The sequence below is a fragment of the Schistocerca cancellata genome, unplaced genomic scaffold, assembly GCF_023864275.1.
Source record: "Schistocerca cancellata isolate TAMUIC-IGC-003103 unplaced genomic scaffold, iqSchCanc2.1 HiC_scaffold_1042, whole genome shotgun sequence".
NCBI classification, from domain to species: Eukaryota; Metazoa; Arthropoda; class Insecta; order Orthoptera; family Acrididae; genus Schistocerca; species Schistocerca cancellata.
Window position 1 is genome coordinate 1 of NW_026047042.1, and position 15,024 is coordinate 15,024.

Genomic DNA, 15,024 nt, shown 5'->3' on the forward strand with positions numbered 1-15,024 from the left:
CCAACCAACCATCATGTCCGCGCACATCAGAGTAGCAAAGGATGGAAAACAGCGCAGCTTTGTTGCGCTTGGGGGCGTAGCTCAGTTGGTAGAGCGTTCGCTTTGCATGTGAAAGGTCCCGGGTTCAAGCCCCGGCGCCTCCATGTTTTGTGGACAGTGCATGGTAAGTGTTGGTCGCGGCGAGCCTAAAGACACGCAAGATGTTGCAAAGCCAGCGTCACAGACTCATATGATGTATACTGACGTAAGGAGAGCAAGACGTGAATGTGAGGACCGGCTGTTGTCGAGGTGTCATCGAGTGCAAATCTGTCTTAGGTATAACGGCCTAACCTCAATGAAGTCTAGAGTGTGGACAACACGTTCGTCTTACTCAGAGCGGTGGCCGAACGCTATTTTCGACGTTGTGCGTGCCACTTTAATTTTGGCCAACTACGATTCGATACAGAATGCAGGAAACCTGAAAGACACCCTCACGGACACATTGAGAGTAGTGTTTGTCTGCGGAATAATGGGAGTGCAAGGGTCTGTGATATTGATATGGTTGTATGTAGCACTATCCGTCATCAGGGGGCGTAGCTCAGATGGTAGAGCGCTCGCTTAGCATGCGAGAGGTACTGGGATCGATACCCAGCGTCTCCAGAATTTTTAACACACCAACATGCGCACACTGCCATGCAAGTGAAATAATTCACAGCCAGCAAATGTGTCTAGGCAGATACGAGCGAACGATTAGCAGCAACAATTGGCAAGCGTGCTGTTACGCGCAGGAACCACCCTCCTCCCAGCCCTATACTTAATTTAGAACCAGTACGAGTCTTCCCTTAAGATTCTCAAACCTATGTCGGAAAGATCTGCCTTGCGCCGAGTTCACAAAAATCCCACTGCACATTCCCATTCTTTACGTGCAGTCGGCTGCTACTGGTGTTGCTAGTTATGACTGCTGATGACAGATGCCGTAGCAATCAATTCATGGAGTGAGTTGTATGTTTTGCGACGCTCTGTCTCTGACAAGCAAGCGGAGGTGACATAGGCGCGAACACGGGAAGTTTGCAGCCCCTTGCTGCCTGCAGAGACCGAGCAGCCACACTAGTTGGGCGGCCTAAGCCGTAGGCGAAATGTGCTCACTCGCTTGGGTGCGACGTCAAGCTCTAAATAAGGCTGTCACTAGCGTGAGCGTTGCGTGAGCGTCGTGTAAAGTCGGAAAAGTCGTCTGCATGGGTGAGTGCAATGTTTGGGGAGCGTTTCGTAGTTTGCGCAGTGCAATGGAGACGCGGAAGCTTGTTGTGGCCCAGTCTTTTGCAGTTGGACGACAAGAGTGGTACACAGTAGTAAAGTGCGCGGCAGTGAGTTGGCATCAACAGTCGAGTGCACAATGGGGCTTCAGATGTGCTTGTTACCTCAGGCGCTGTGTGATTGTCGACAAGGAGTGAAAACGGAGCAATTTGTGACTGTCCTTTCAATTTAAGACTTTTAATACAGACGGAATTTGTAGTCGTAATACCAGAGCATCGAAACTACTTGGAACTCTTGTGCATATGAACGTGATCGCGCCTTTGTACACTGGTCCCTTCGCCCCTATAAACCAACCAACCATCATGTCCGCGCACATCAGAGTAGCAAAGGATGGAAAACAGCGCAGCTTTGTTGCGCTTGGGGGCGTAGCTCAGTTGGTAGAGCGTTCGCTTTGCATGTGAAAGGTCCCGGGTTCAAGCCCCGGCGCCTCCATGTTTTGTGGACAGTGCATGGTAAGTGTTGGTCGCGGCGAGCCTAAAGACACGCAAGATGTTGCAAAGCCAGCGTCACAGACTCATATGATGTATACTGACGTAAGGAGAGCAAGACGTGAATGTGAGGACCGGCTGTTGTCGAGGTGTCATCGAGTGCAAATCTGTCTTAGGTATAACGGCCTAACCTCAATGAAGTCTAGAGTGTGGACAACACGTTCGTCTTACTCAGAGCGGTGGCCGAACGCTATTTTCGACGTTGTGCGTGCCACTTTAATTTTGGCCAACTACGATTCGATACAGAATGCAGGAAACCTGAAAGACACCCTCACGGACACATTGAGAGTAGTGTTTGTCTGCGGAATAATGGGAGTGCAAGGGTCTGTGATATTGATATGGTTGTATGTAGCACTATCCGTCATCAGGGGGCGTAGCTCAGATGGTAGAGCGCTCGCTTAGCATGCGAGAGGTACTGGGATCGATACCCAGCGTCTCCAGAATTTTTAACACACCAACATGCGCACACTGCCATGCAAGTGAAATAATTCACAGCCAGCAAATGTGTCTAGGCAGATACGAGCGAACGATTAGCAGCAACAATTGGCAAGCGTGCTGTTACGCGCAGGAACCACCCTCCTCCCAGCCCTATACTTAATTTAGAACCAGTACGAGTCTTCCCTTAAGATTCTCAAACCTATGTCGGAAAGATCTGCCTTGCGCCGAGTTCACAAAAATCCCACTGCACATTCCCATTCTTTACGTGCAGTCGGCTGCTACTGGTGTTGCTAGTTATGACTGCTGATGACAGATGCCGTAGCAATCAATTCATGGAGTGAGTTGTATGTTTTGCGACACTCTGTCTCTGACAAGCAAGCGGAGGTGACATAGGCGCGAACACGGGAAGTTTGCAGCCCCTTGCTGCCTGCAGAGACCGAGCAGCCACACTAGTTGGGCGGCCTAAGCCGTAGGCGAAATGTGCTCACTCGCTTGGGTGCGACGTCAAGCTCTAAATAAGGCTGTCACTAGCGTGAGCGTTGCGTGAGCGTCGTGTAAAGTCGGAAAAGTCGTCTGCATGGGTGAGTGCAATGTTTGGGGAGCGTTTCGTAGTTTGCGCAGTGCAATGGAGACGCGGAAGCTTGTTGTGGCCCAGTCTTTTGCAGTTGGACGACAAGAGTGGTACACAGTAGTAAAGTGCGCGGCAGTGAGTTGGCATCAACAGTCGAGTGCACAATGGGGCTTCAGATGTGCTTGTTACCTCAGGCGCTGTGTGATTGTCGACAAGGAGTGAAAACGGAGCAATTTGTGACTGTCCTTTCAATTTAAGACTTTAAATACAGACGGAATTTGTAGTCGTAATACCAGAGCATCGAAACTACTTGGAACTCTTGTGCATATGAACGTGATCGCGCCTTTGTACACTGGTCCCTTCGCCCCTATAAACCAACCAACCATCATGTCCGCGCACATCAGAGTAGCAAAGGATGGAAAACAGCGCAGCTTTGTTGCGCTTGGGGGCGTAGCTCAGTTGGTAGAGCGTTCGCTTTGCATGTGAAAGGTCCCGGGTTCAAGCCCGGCGCCTCCATGTTTTGTGGACAGTGCATGGTAAGTGTTGGTCGCGGCGAGCCTAAAGACACGCAAGATGTTGCAAAGCCAGCGTCACAGACTCATATGATGTATACTGACGTAAGGAGAGCAAGACGTGAATGTGAGGACCGGCTGTTGTCGAGGTGTCATCGAGTGCAAATCTGTCTTAGGTATAACGGCCTAACCTCAATGAAGTCTAGAGTGTGGACAACACGTTCGTCTTACTCAGAGCGGTGGCCGAACGCTATTTTCGACGTTGTGCGTGCCACTTTAATTTTGGCCAACTACGATTCGATACAGAATGCAGGAAACCTGAAAGACACCCTCACGGACACATTGAGAGTAGTGTTTGTCTGCGGAATAATGGGAGTGCAAGGGTCTGTGATATTGATATGGTTGTATGTAGCACTATCCGTCATCAGGGGGCGTAGCTCAGATGGTAGAGCGCTCGCTTAGCATGCGAGAGGTACTGGGATCGATACCCAGCGTCTCCAGAATTTTTAACACACCAACATGCGCACACTGCCATGCAAGTGAAATAATTCACAGCCAGCAAATGTGTCTAGGCAGATACGAGCGAACGATTAGCAGCAACAATTGGCAAGCGTGCTGTTACGCGCAGGAACCACCCTCCTCCCAGCCCTATACTTAATTTAGAACCAGTACGAGTCTTCCCTTAAGATTCTCAAACCTATGTCGGAAAGATCTGCCTTGCGCCGAGTTCACAAAAATCCCACTGCACATTCCCATTCTTTACGTGCAGTCGGCTGCTACTGGTGTTGCTAGTTATGACTGCTGATGACAGATGCCGTAGCAATCAATTCATGGAGTGAGTTGTATGTTTTGCGACGCTCTGTCTCTGACAAGCAAGCGGAGGTGACATAGGCGCGAACACGGGAAGTTTGCAGCCCCTTGCTGCCTGCAGAGACCGAGCAGCCACACTAGTTGGGCGGCCTAAGCCGTAGGCGAAATGTGCTCACTCGCTTGGGTGCGACGTCAAGCTCTAAATAAGGCTGTCACTAGCGTGAGCGTTGCGTGAGCGTCGTGTAAAGTCGGAAAAGTCGTCTGCATGGGTGAGTGCAATGTTTGGGGAGCGTTTCGTAGTTTGCGCAGTGCAATGGAGACGCGGAAGCTTGTTGTGGCCCAGTCTTTTGCAGTTGGACGACAAGAGTGGTACACAGTAGTAAAGTGCGCGGCAGTGAGTTGGCATCAACAGTCGAGTGCACAATGGGGCTTCAGATGTGCTTGTTACCTCAGGCGCTGTGTGATTGTCGACAAGGAGTGAAAACGGAGCAATTTGTGACTGTCCTTTCAATTTAAGACTTTTAATACAGACGGAATTTGTAGTCGTAATACCAGAGCATCGAAACTACTTGGAACTCTTGTGCATATGAACGTGATCGCGCCTTTGTACACTGGTCCCTTCGCCCCTATAAACCAACCAACCATCATGTCCGCGCACATCAGAGTAGCAAAGGATGGAAAACAGCGCAGCTTTGTTGCGCTTGGGGGCGTAGCTCAGTTGGTAGAGCGTTCGCTTTGCATGTGAAAGGTCCCGGGTTCAAGCCCCGGCGCCTCCATGTTTTGTGGACAGTGCATGGTAAGTGTTGGTCGCGGCGAGCCTAAAGACACGCAAGATGTTGCAAAGCCAGCGTCACAGACTCATATGATGTATACTGACGTAAGGAGAGCAAGACGTGAATGTGAGGACCGGCTGTTGTCGAGGTGTCATCGAGTGCAAATCTGTCTTAGGTATAACGGCCTAACCTCAATGAAGTCTAGAGTGTGGACAACACGTTCGTCTTACTCAGAGCGGTGGCCGAACGCTATTTTCGACGTTGTGCGTGCCACTTTAATTTTGGCCAACTACGATTCGATACAGAATGCAGGAAACCTGAAAGACACCCTCACGGACACATTGAGAGTAGTGTTTGTCTGCGGAATAATGGGAGTGCAAGGGTCTGTGATATTGATATGGTTGTATGTAGCACTATCCGTCATCAGGGGGCGTAGCTCAGATGGTAGAGCGCTCGCTTAGCATGCGAGAGGTACTGGGATCGATACCCAGCGTCTCCAGAATTTTTAACACACCAACATGCGCACACTGCCATGCAAGTGAAATAATTCACAGCCAGCAAATGTGTCTAGGCAGATACGAGCGAACGATTAGCAGCAACAATTGGCAAGCGTGCTGTTACGCGCAGGAACCACCCTCCTCCCAGCCCTATACTTAATTTAGAACCAGTACGAGTCTTCCCTTAAGATTCTCAAACCTATGTCGGAAAGATCTGCCTTGCGCCGAGTTCACAAAAATCCCACTGCACATTCCCATTCTTTACGTGCAGTCGGCTGCTACTGGTGTTGCTAGTTATGACTGCTGATGACAGATGCCGTAGCAATCAATTCATGGAGTGAGTTGTATGTTTTGCGACGCTCTGTCTCTGACAAGCAAGCGGAGGTGACATAGGCGCGAACACGGGAAGTTTGCAGCCCCTTGCTGCCTGCAGAGACCGAGCAGCCACACTAGTTGGGCGGCCTAAGCCGTAGGCGAAATGTGCTCACTCGCTTGGGTGCGACGTCAAGCTCTAAATAAGGCTGTCACTAGCGTGAGCGTTGCGTGAGCGTCGTGTAAAGTCGGAAAAGTCGTCTGCATGGGTGAGTGCAATGTTTGGGGAGCGTTTCGTAGTTTGCGCAGTGCAATGGAGACGCGGAAGCTTGTTGTGGCCCAGTCTTTTGCAGTTGGACGACAAGAGTGGTACACAGTAGTAAAGTGCGCGGCAGTGAGTTGGCATCAACAGTCGAGTGCACAATGGGGCTTCAGATGTGCTTGTTACCTCAGGCGCTGTGTGATTGTCGACAAGGAGTGAAAACGGAGCAATTTGTGACTGTCCTTTCAATTTAAGACTTTAAATACAGACGGAATTTGTAGTCGTAATACCAGAGCATCGAAACTACTTGGAACTCTTGTGCATATGAACGTGATCGCGCCTTTGTACACTGGTCCCTTCGCCCCTATAAACCAACCAACCATCATGTCCGCGCACATCAGAGTAGCAAAGGATGGAAAACAGCGCAGCTTTGTTGCGCTTGGGGGCGTAGCTCAGTTGGTAGAGCGTTCGCTTTGCATGTGAAAGGTCCCGGGTTCAAGCCCCGGCGCCTCCATGTTTTGTGGACAGTGCATGGTAAGTGTTGGTCGCGGCGAGCCTAAAGACACGCAAGATGTTGCAAAGCCAGCGTCACAGACTCATATGATGTATACTGACGTAAGGAGAGCAAGACGTGAATGTGAGGACCGGCTGTTGTCGAGGTGTCATCGAGTGCAAATCTGTCTTAGGTATAACGGCCTAACCTCAATGAAGTCTAGAGTGTGGACAACACGTTCGTCTTACTCAGAGCGGTGGCCGAACGCTATTTTCGACGTTGTGCGTGCCACTTTAATTTTGGCCAACTACGATTCGATACAGAATGCAGGAAACCTGAAAGACACCCTCACGGACACATTGAGAGTAGTGTTTGTCTGCGGAATAATGGGAGTGCAAGGGTCTGTGATATTGATATGGTTGTATGTAGCACTATCCGTCATCAGGGGGCGTAGCTCAGATGGTAGAGCGCTCGCTTAGCATGCGAGAGGTACTGGGATCGATACCCAGCGTCTCCAGAATTTTTAACACACCAACATGCGCACACTGCCATGCAAGTGAAATAATTCACAGCCAGCAAATGTGTCTAGGCAGATACGAGCGAACGATTAGCAGCAACAATTGGCAAGCGTGCTGTTACGCGCAGGAACCACCCTCCTCCCAGCCCTATACTTAATTTAGAACCAGTACGAGTCTTCCCTTAAGATTCTCAAACCTATGTCGGAAAGATCTGCCTTGCGCCGAGTTCACAAAAATCCCACTGCACATTCCCATTCTTTACGTGCAGTCGGCTGCTACTGGTGTTGCTAGTTATGACTGCTGATGACAGATGCCGTAGCAATCAATTCATGGAGTGAGTTGTATGTTTTGCGACGCTCTGTCTCTGACAAGCAAGCGGAGGTGACATAGGCGCGAACACGGGAAGTTTGCAGCCCCTTGCTGCCTGCAGAGACCGAGCAGCCACACTAGTTGGGCGGCCTAAGCCGTAGGCGAAATGTGCTCACTCGCTTGGGTGCGACGTCAAGCTCTAAATAAGGCTGTCACTAGCGTGAGCGTTGCGTGAGCGTCGTGTAAAGTCGGAAAAGTCGTCTGCATGGGTGAGTGCAATGTTTGGGGAGCGTTTCGTAGTTTGCGCAGTGCAATGGAGACGCGGAAGCTTGTTGTGGCCCAGTCTTTTGCAGTTGGACGACAAGAGTGGTACACAGTAGTAAAGTGCGCGGCAGTGAGTTGGCATCAACAGTCGAGTGCACAATGGGGCTTCAGATGTGCTTGTTACCTCAGGCGCTGTGTGATTGTCGACAAGGAGTGAAAACGGAGCAATTTGTGACTGTCCTTTCAATTTAAGACTTTAAATACAGACGGAATTTGTAGTCGTAATACCAGAGCATCGAAACTACTTGGAACTCTTGTGCATATGAACGTGATCGCGCCTTTGTACACTGGTCCCTTCGCCCCTATAAACCAACCAACCATCATGTCCGCGCACATCAGAGTAGCAAAGGATGGAAAACAGCGCAGCTTTGTTGCGCTTGGGGGCGTAGCTCAGTTGGTAGAGCGTTCGCTTTGCATGTGAAAGGTCCCGGGTTCAAGCCCCGGCGCCTCCATGTTTTGTGGACAGTGCATGGTAAGTGTTGGTCGCGGCGAGCCTAAAGACACGCAAGATGTTGCAAAGCCAGCGTCACAGACTCATATGATGTATACTGACGTAAGGAGAGCAAGACGTGAATGTGAGGACCGGCTGTTGTCGAGGTGTCATCGAGTGCAAATCTGTCTTAGGTATAACGGCCTAACCTCAATGAAGTCTAGAGTGTGGACAACACGTTCGTCTTACTCAGAGCGGTGGCCGAACGCTATTTTCGACGTTGTGCGTGCCACTTTAATTTTGGCCAACTACGATTCGATACAGAATGCAGGAAACCTGAAAGACACCCTCACGGACACATTGAGAGTAGTGTTTGTCTGCGGAATAATGGGAGTGCAAGGGTCTGTGATATTGATATGGTTGTATGTAGCACTATCCGTCATCAGGGGGCGTAGCTCAGATGGTAGAGCGCTCGCTTAGCATGCGAGAGGTACTGGGATCGATACCCAGCGTCTCCAGAATTTTTAACACACCAACATGCGCACACTGCCATGCAAGTGAAATAATTCACAGCCAGCAAATGTGTCTAGGCAGATACGAGCGAACGATTAGCAGCAACAATTGGCAAGCGTGCTGTTACGCGCAGGAACCACCCTCCTCCCAGCCCTATACTTAATTTAGAACCAGTACGAGTCTTCCCTTAAGATTCTCAAACCTATGTCGGAAAGATCTGCCTTGCGCCGAGTTCACAAAAATCCCACTGCACATTCCCATTCTTTACGTGCAGTCGGCTGCTACTGGTGTTGCTAGTTATGACTGCTGATGACAGATGCCGTAGCAATCAATTCATGGAGTGAGTTGTATGTTTTGCGACACTCTGTCTCTGACAAGCAAGCGGAGGTGACATAGGCGCGAACACGGGAAGTTTGCAGCCCCTTGCTGCCTGCAGAGACCGAGCAGCCACACTAGTTGGGCGGCCTAAGCCGTAGGCGAAATGTGCTCACTCGCTTGGGTGCGACGTCAAGCTCTAAATAAGGCTGTCACTAGCGTGAGCGTTGCGTGAGCGTCGTGTAAAGTCGGAAAAGTCGTCTGCATGGGTGAGTGCAATGTTTGGGGAGCGTTTCGTAGTTTGCGCAGTGCAATGGAGACGCGGAAGCTTGTTGTGGCCCAGTCTTTTGCAGTTGGACGACAAGAGTGGTACACAGTAGTAAAGTGCGCGGCAGTGAGTTGGCATCAACAGTCGAGTGCACAATGGGGCTTCAGATGTGCTTGTTACCTCAGGCGCTGTGTGATTGTCGACAAGGAGTGAAAACGGAGCAATTTGTGACTGTCCTTTCAATTTAAGACTTTAAATACAGACGGAATTTGTAGTCGTAATACCAGAGCATCGAAACTACTTGGAACTCTTGTGCATATGAACGTGATCGCGCCTTTGTACACTGGTCCCTTCGCCCCTATAAACCAACCAACCATCATGTCCGCGCACATCAGAGTAGCAAAGGATGGAAAACAGCGCAGCTTTGTTGCGCTTGGGGGCGTAGCTCAGTTGGTAGAGCGTTCGCTTTGCATGTGAAAGGTCCCGGGTTCAAGCCCCGGCGCCTCCATGTTTTGTGGACAGTGCATGGTAAGTGTTGGTCGCGGCGAGCCTAAAGACACGCAAGATGTTGCAAAGCCAGCGTCACAGACTCATATGATGTATACTGACGTAAGGAGAGCAAGACGTGAATGTGAGGACCGGCTGTTGTCGAGGTGTCATCGAGTGCAAATCTGTCTTAGGTATAACGGCCTAACCTCAATGAAGTCTAGAGTGTGGACAACACGTTCGTCTTACTCAGAGCGGTGGCCGAACGCTATTTTCGACGTTGTGCGTGCCACTTTAATTTTGGCCAACTACGATTCGATACAGAATGCAGGAAACCTGAAAGACACCCTCACGGACACATTGAGAGTAGTGTTTGTCTGCGGAATAATGGGAGTGCAAGGGTCTGTGATATTGATATGGTTGTATGTAGCACTATCCGTCATCAGGGGGCGTAGCTCAGATGGTAGAGCGCTCGCTTAGCATGCGAGAGGTACTGGGATCGATACCCAGCGTCTCCAGAATTTTTAACACACCAACATGCGCACACTGCCATGCAAGTGAAATAATTCACAGCCAGCAAATGTGTCTAGGCAGATACGAGCGAACGATTAGCAGCAACAATTGGCAAGCGTGCTGTTACGCGCAGGAACCACCCTCCTCCCAGCCCTATACTTAATTTAGAACCAGTACGAGTCTTCCCTTAAGATTCTCAAACCTATGTCGGAAAGATCTGCCTTGCGCCGAGTTCACAAAAATCCCACTGCACATTCCCATTCTTTACGTGCAGTCGGCTGCTACTGGTGTTGCTAGTTATGACTGCTGATGACAGATGCCGTAGCAATCAATTCATGGAGTGAGTTGTATGTTTTGCGACGCTCTGTCTCTGACAAGCAAGCGGAGGTGACATAGGCGCGAACACGGGAAGTTTGCAGCCCCTTGCTGCCTGCAGAGACCGAGCAGCCACACTAGTTGGGCGGCCTAAGCCGTAGGCGAAATGTGCTCACTCGCTTGGGTGCGACGTCAAGCTCTAAATAAGGCTGTCACTAGCGTGAGCGTTGCGTGAGCGTCGTGTAAAGTCGGAAAAGTCGTCTGCATGGGTGAGTGCAATGTTTGGGGAGCGTTTCGTAGTTTGCGCAGTGCAATGGAGACGCGGAAGCTTGTTGTGGCCCAGTCTTTTGCAGTTGGACGACAAGAGTGGTACACAGTAGTAAAGTGCGCGGCAGTGAGTTGGCATCAACAGTCGAGTGCACAATGGGGCTTCAGATGTGCTTGTTACCTCAGGCGCTGTGTGATTGTCGACAAGGAGTGAAAACGGAGCAATTTGTGACTGTCCTTTCAATTTAAGACTTTAAATACAGACGGAATTTGTAGTCGTAATACCAGAGCATCGAAACTACTTGGAACTCTTGTGCATATGAACGTGATCGCGCCTTTGTACACTGGTCCCTTCGCCCCTATAAACCAACCAACCATCATGTCCGCGCACATCAGAGTAGCAAAGGATGGAAAACAGCGCAGCTTTGTTGCGCTTGGGGGCGTAGCTCAGTTGGTAGAGCGTTCGCTTTGCATGTGAAAGGTCCCGGGTTCAAGCCCCGGCGCCTCCATGTTTTGTGGACAGTGCATGGTAAGTGTTGGTCGCGGCGAGCCTAAAGACACGCAAGATGTTGCAAAGCCAGCGTCACAGACTCATATGATGTATACTGACGTAAGGAGAGCAAGACGTGAATGTGAGGACCGGCTGTTGTCGAGGTGTCATCGAGTGCAAATCTGTCTTAGGTATAACGGCCTAACCTCAATGAAGTCTAGAGTGTGGACAACACGTTCGTCTTACTCAGAGCGGTGGCCGAACGCTATTTTCGACGTTGTGCGTGCCACTTTAATTTTGGCCAACTACGATTCGATACAGAATGCAGGAAACCTGAAAGACACCCTCACGGACACATTGAGAGTAGTGTTTGTCTGCGGAATAATGGGAGTGCAAGGGTCTGTGATATTGATATGGTTGTATGTAGCACTATCCGTCATCAGGGGGCGTAGCTCAGATGGTAGAGCGCTCGCTTAGCATGCGAGAGGTACTGGGATCGATACCCAGCGTCTCCAGAATTTTTAACACACCAACATGCGCACACTGCCATGCAAGTGAAATAATTCACAGCCAGCAAATGTGTCTAGGCAGATACGAGCGAACGATTAGCAGCAACAATTGGCAAGCGTGCTGTTACGCGCAGGAACCACCCTCCTCCCAGCCCTATACTTAATTTAGAACCAGTACGAGTCTTCCCTTAAGATTCTCAAACCTATGTCGGAAAGATCTGCCTTGCGCCGAGTTCACAAAAATCCCACTGCACATTCCCATTCTTTACGTGCAGTCGGCTGCTACTGGTGTTGCTAGTTATGACTGCTGATGACAGATGCCGTAGCAATCAATTCATGGAGTGAGTTGTATGTTTTGCGACACTCTGTCTCTGACAAGCAAGCGGAGGTGACATAGGCGCGAACACGGGAAGTTTGCAGCCCCTTGCTGCCTGCAGAGACCGAGCAGCCACACTAGTTGGGCGGCCTAAGCCGTAGGCGAAATGTGCTCACTCGCTTGGGTGCGACGTCAAGCTCTAAATAAGGCTGTCACTAGCGTGAGCGTTGCGTGAGCGTCGTGTAAAGTCGGAAAAGTCGTCTGCATGGGTGAGTGCAATGTTTGGGGAGCGTTTCGTAGTTTGCGCAGTGCAATGGAGACGCGGAAGCTTGTTGTGGCCCAGTCTTTTGCAGTTGGACGACAAGAGTGGTACACAGTAGTAAAGTGCGCGGCAGTGAGTTGGCATCAACAGTCGAGTGCACAATGGGGCTTCAGATGTGCTTGTTACCTCAGGCGCTGTGTGATTGTCGACAAGGAGTGAAAACGGAGCAATTTGTGACTGTCCTTTCAATTTAAGACTTTAAATACAGACGGAATTTGTAGTCGTAATACCAGAGCATCGAAACTACTTGGAACTCTTGTGCATATGAACGTGATCGCGCCTTTGTACACTGGTCCCTTCGCCCCTATAAACCAACCAACCATCATGTCCGCGCACATCAGAGTAGCAAAGGATGGAAAACAGCGCAGCTTTGTTGCGCTTGGGGGCGTAGCTCAGTTGGTAGAGCGTTCGCTTTGCATGTGAAAGGTCCCGGGTTCAAGCCCCGGCGCCTCCATGTTTTGTGGACAGTGCATGGTAAGTGTTGGTCGCGGCGAGCCTAAAGACACGCAAGATGTTGCAAAGCCAGCGTCACAGACTCATATGATGTATACTGACGTAAGGAGAGCAAGACGTGAATGTGAGGACCGGCTGTTGTCGAGGTGTCATCGAGTGCAAATCTGTCTTAGGTATAACGGCCTAACCTCAATGAAGTCTAGAGTGTGGACAACACGTTCGTCTTACTCAGAGCGGTGGCCGAACGCTATTTTCGACGTTGTGCGTGCCACTTTAATTTTGGCCAACTACGATTCGATACAGAATGCAGGAAACCTGAAAGACACCATCACGGACACATTGAGAGTAGTGTTTGTCTGCGGAATAATGGGAGTGCAAGGGTCTGTGATATTGATATGGTTGTATGTAGCACTATCCGTCATCAGGGGGCGTAGCTCAGATGGTAGAGCGCTCGCTTAGCATGCGAGAGGTACTGGGATCGATACCCAGCGTCTCCAGAATTTTTAACACACCAACATGCGCACACTGCCATGCAAGTGAAATAATTCACAGCCAGCAAATGTGTCTAGGCAGATACGAGCGAACGATTAGCAGCAACAATTGGCAAGCGTGCTGTTACGCGCAGGAACCACCCTCCTCCCAGCCCTATACTTAATTTAGAACCAGTACGAGTCTTCCCTTAAGATTCTCAAACCTATGTCGGAAAGATCTGCCTTGCGCCGAGTTCACAAAAATCCCACTGCACATTCCCATTCTTTACGTGCAGTCGGCTGCTACTGGTGTTGCTAGTTATGACTGCTGATGACAGATGCCGTAGCAATCAATTCATGGAGTGAGTTGTATGTTTTGCGACACTCTGTCTCTGACAAGCAAGCGGAGGTGACATAGGCGCGAACACGGGAAGTTTGCAGCCCCTTGCTGCCTGCAGAGACCGAGCAGCCACACTAGTTGGGCGGCCTAAGCCGTAGGCGAAATGTGCTCACTCGCTTGGGTGCGACGTCAAGCTCTAAATAAGGCTGTCACTAGCGTGAGCGTTGCGTGAGCGTCGTGTAAAGTCGGAAAAGTCGTCTGCATGGGTGAGTGCAATGTTTGGGGAGCGTTTCGTAGTTTGCGCAGTGCAATGGAGACGCGGAAGCTTGTTGTGGCCCAGTCTTTTGCAGTTGGACGACAAGAGTGGTACACAGTAGTAAAGTGCGCGGCAGTGAGTTGGCATCAACAGTCGAGTGCACAATGGGGCTTCAGATGTGCTTGTTACCTCAGGCGCTGTGTGATTGTCGACAAGGAGTGAAAACGGAGCAATTTGTGACTGTCCTTTCAATTTAAGACTTTAAATACAGACGGAATTTGTAGTCGTAATACCAGAGCATCGAAACTACTTGGAACTCTTGTGCATATGAACGTGATCGCGCCTTTGTACACTGGTCCCTTCGCCCCTATAAACCAACCAACCATCATGTCCGCGCACATCAGAGTAGCAAAGGATGGAAAACAGCGCAGCTTTGTTGCGCTTGGGGGCGTAGCTCAGTTGGTAGAGCGTTCGCTTTGCATGTGAAAGGTCCCGGGTTCAAGCCCCGGCGCCTCCATGTTTTGTGGACAGTGCATGGTAAGTGTTGGTCGCGGCGAGCCTAAAGACACGCAAGATGTTGCAAAGCCAGCGTCACAGACTCATATGATGTATACTGACGTAAGGAGAGCAAGACGTGAATGTGAGGACCGGCTGTTGTCGAGGTGTCATCGAGTGCAAATCTGTCTTAGGTATAACGGCCTAACCTCAATGAAGTCTAGAGTGTGGACAACACGTTCGTCTTACTCAGAGCGGTGGCCGAACGCTATTTTCGACGTTGTGCGTGCCACTTTAATTTTGGCCAACTACGATTCGATACAGAATGCAGGAAACCTGAAAGACACCCTCACGGACACATTGAGAGTAGTGTTTGTCTGCGGAATAATGGGAGTGCAAGGGTCTGTGATATTGATATGGTTGTATGTAGCACTATCCGTCATCAGGGGGCGTAGCTCAGATGGTAGAGCGCTCGCTTAGCATGCGAGAGGTACTGGGATCGATACCCAGCGTCTCCAGAATTTTTAACACACCAACATGCGCACACTGCCATGCAAGTGAAATAATTCACAGCCAGCAAATGTGTCTAGGCAGATACGAGCGAACGATTAGCAGCAACAATTGGCAAGCGTGCTGTTACGCGCAGGAACCACCCTCCTCCCAGCC

General features: G+C 50.3%; 20 non-coding genes across 20 annotated transcripts; all 20 read left to right on the forward strand.

Annotated features, from left to right (window-relative positions):
- The first annotated feature begins 70 nt into the window (after nt 1–70).
- Nucleotides 71–143, forward strand: Trnaa-ugc (transfer RNA alanine (anticodon UGC)). Its single transcript has one exon. It is a non-coding gene; the product is annotated as a tRNA-Ala (tRNA).
- Nucleotides 144–566: 423 nt separating this feature from the next.
- Nucleotides 567–639, forward strand: Trnaa-agc (transfer RNA alanine (anticodon AGC)). Its single transcript has one exon. It is a non-coding gene; the product is annotated as a tRNA-Ala (tRNA).
- A 1,013-nt stretch (nt 640–1,652) lies between these two features.
- Nucleotides 1,653–1,725, forward strand: Trnaa-ugc (transfer RNA alanine (anticodon UGC)). The gene has a single exon. It is a non-coding gene; the product is annotated as a tRNA-Ala (tRNA).
- Nucleotides 1,726–2,148: 423 nt separating this feature from the next.
- Trnaa-agc (transfer RNA alanine (anticodon AGC)) lies at nt 2,149–2,221 on the forward strand. Its single transcript has one exon. It is a non-coding gene; the product is annotated as a tRNA-Ala (tRNA).
- Nucleotides 2,222–3,234: 1,013 nt separating this feature from the next.
- Nucleotides 3,235–3,306, forward strand: Trnaa-ugc (transfer RNA alanine (anticodon UGC)). Its single transcript has one exon. It is a non-coding gene; the product is annotated as a tRNA-Ala (tRNA).
- A 423-nt stretch (nt 3,307–3,729) lies between these two features.
- Nucleotides 3,730–3,802, forward strand: Trnaa-agc (transfer RNA alanine (anticodon AGC)). The gene has a single exon. It is a non-coding gene; the product is annotated as a tRNA-Ala (tRNA).
- Nucleotides 3,803–4,815: 1,013 nt separating this feature from the next.
- Trnaa-ugc (transfer RNA alanine (anticodon UGC)) lies at nt 4,816–4,888 on the forward strand. The gene has a single exon. It is a non-coding gene; the product is annotated as a tRNA-Ala (tRNA).
- Nucleotides 4,889–5,311: 423 nt separating this feature from the next.
- Trnaa-agc (transfer RNA alanine (anticodon AGC)) lies at nt 5,312–5,384 on the forward strand. The gene has a single exon. It is a non-coding gene; the product is annotated as a tRNA-Ala (tRNA).
- Nucleotides 5,385–6,397: 1,013 nt separating this feature from the next.
- Nucleotides 6,398–6,470, forward strand: Trnaa-ugc (transfer RNA alanine (anticodon UGC)). Its single transcript has one exon. It is a non-coding gene; the product is annotated as a tRNA-Ala (tRNA).
- Nucleotides 6,471–6,893: 423 nt separating this feature from the next.
- Trnaa-agc (transfer RNA alanine (anticodon AGC)) lies at nt 6,894–6,966 on the forward strand. Its single transcript has one exon. It is a non-coding gene; the product is annotated as a tRNA-Ala (tRNA).
- Nucleotides 6,967–7,979: 1,013 nt separating this feature from the next.
- Trnaa-ugc (transfer RNA alanine (anticodon UGC)) lies at nt 7,980–8,052 on the forward strand. The gene has a single exon. It is a non-coding gene; the product is annotated as a tRNA-Ala (tRNA).
- A 423-nt stretch (nt 8,053–8,475) lies between these two features.
- Trnaa-agc (transfer RNA alanine (anticodon AGC)) lies at nt 8,476–8,548 on the forward strand. The gene has a single exon. It is a non-coding gene; the product is annotated as a tRNA-Ala (tRNA).
- Nucleotides 8,549–9,561: 1,013 nt separating this feature from the next.
- Nucleotides 9,562–9,634, forward strand: Trnaa-ugc (transfer RNA alanine (anticodon UGC)). Its single transcript has one exon. It is a non-coding gene; the product is annotated as a tRNA-Ala (tRNA).
- Nucleotides 9,635–10,057: 423 nt separating this feature from the next.
- Nucleotides 10,058–10,130, forward strand: Trnaa-agc (transfer RNA alanine (anticodon AGC)). Its single transcript has one exon. It is a non-coding gene; the product is annotated as a tRNA-Ala (tRNA).
- A 1,013-nt stretch (nt 10,131–11,143) lies between these two features.
- Nucleotides 11,144–11,216, forward strand: Trnaa-ugc (transfer RNA alanine (anticodon UGC)). The gene has a single exon. It is a non-coding gene; the product is annotated as a tRNA-Ala (tRNA).
- Nucleotides 11,217–11,639: 423 nt separating this feature from the next.
- Nucleotides 11,640–11,712, forward strand: Trnaa-agc (transfer RNA alanine (anticodon AGC)). Its single transcript has one exon. It is a non-coding gene; the product is annotated as a tRNA-Ala (tRNA).
- Nucleotides 11,713–12,725: 1,013 nt separating this feature from the next.
- Nucleotides 12,726–12,798, forward strand: Trnaa-ugc (transfer RNA alanine (anticodon UGC)). The gene has a single exon. It is a non-coding gene; the product is annotated as a tRNA-Ala (tRNA).
- A 423-nt stretch (nt 12,799–13,221) lies between these two features.
- On the forward strand, nt 13,222–13,294 carry Trnaa-agc (transfer RNA alanine (anticodon AGC)). Its single transcript has one exon. It is a non-coding gene; the product is annotated as a tRNA-Ala (tRNA).
- Nucleotides 13,295–14,307: 1,013 nt separating this feature from the next.
- Nucleotides 14,308–14,380, forward strand: Trnaa-ugc (transfer RNA alanine (anticodon UGC)). The gene has a single exon. It is a non-coding gene; the product is annotated as a tRNA-Ala (tRNA).
- Nucleotides 14,381–14,803: 423 nt separating this feature from the next.
- Nucleotides 14,804–14,876, forward strand: Trnaa-agc (transfer RNA alanine (anticodon AGC)). The gene has a single exon. It is a non-coding gene; the product is annotated as a tRNA-Ala (tRNA).
- The last annotated feature ends 148 nt before the right edge of the window (nt 14,877–15,024 follow it).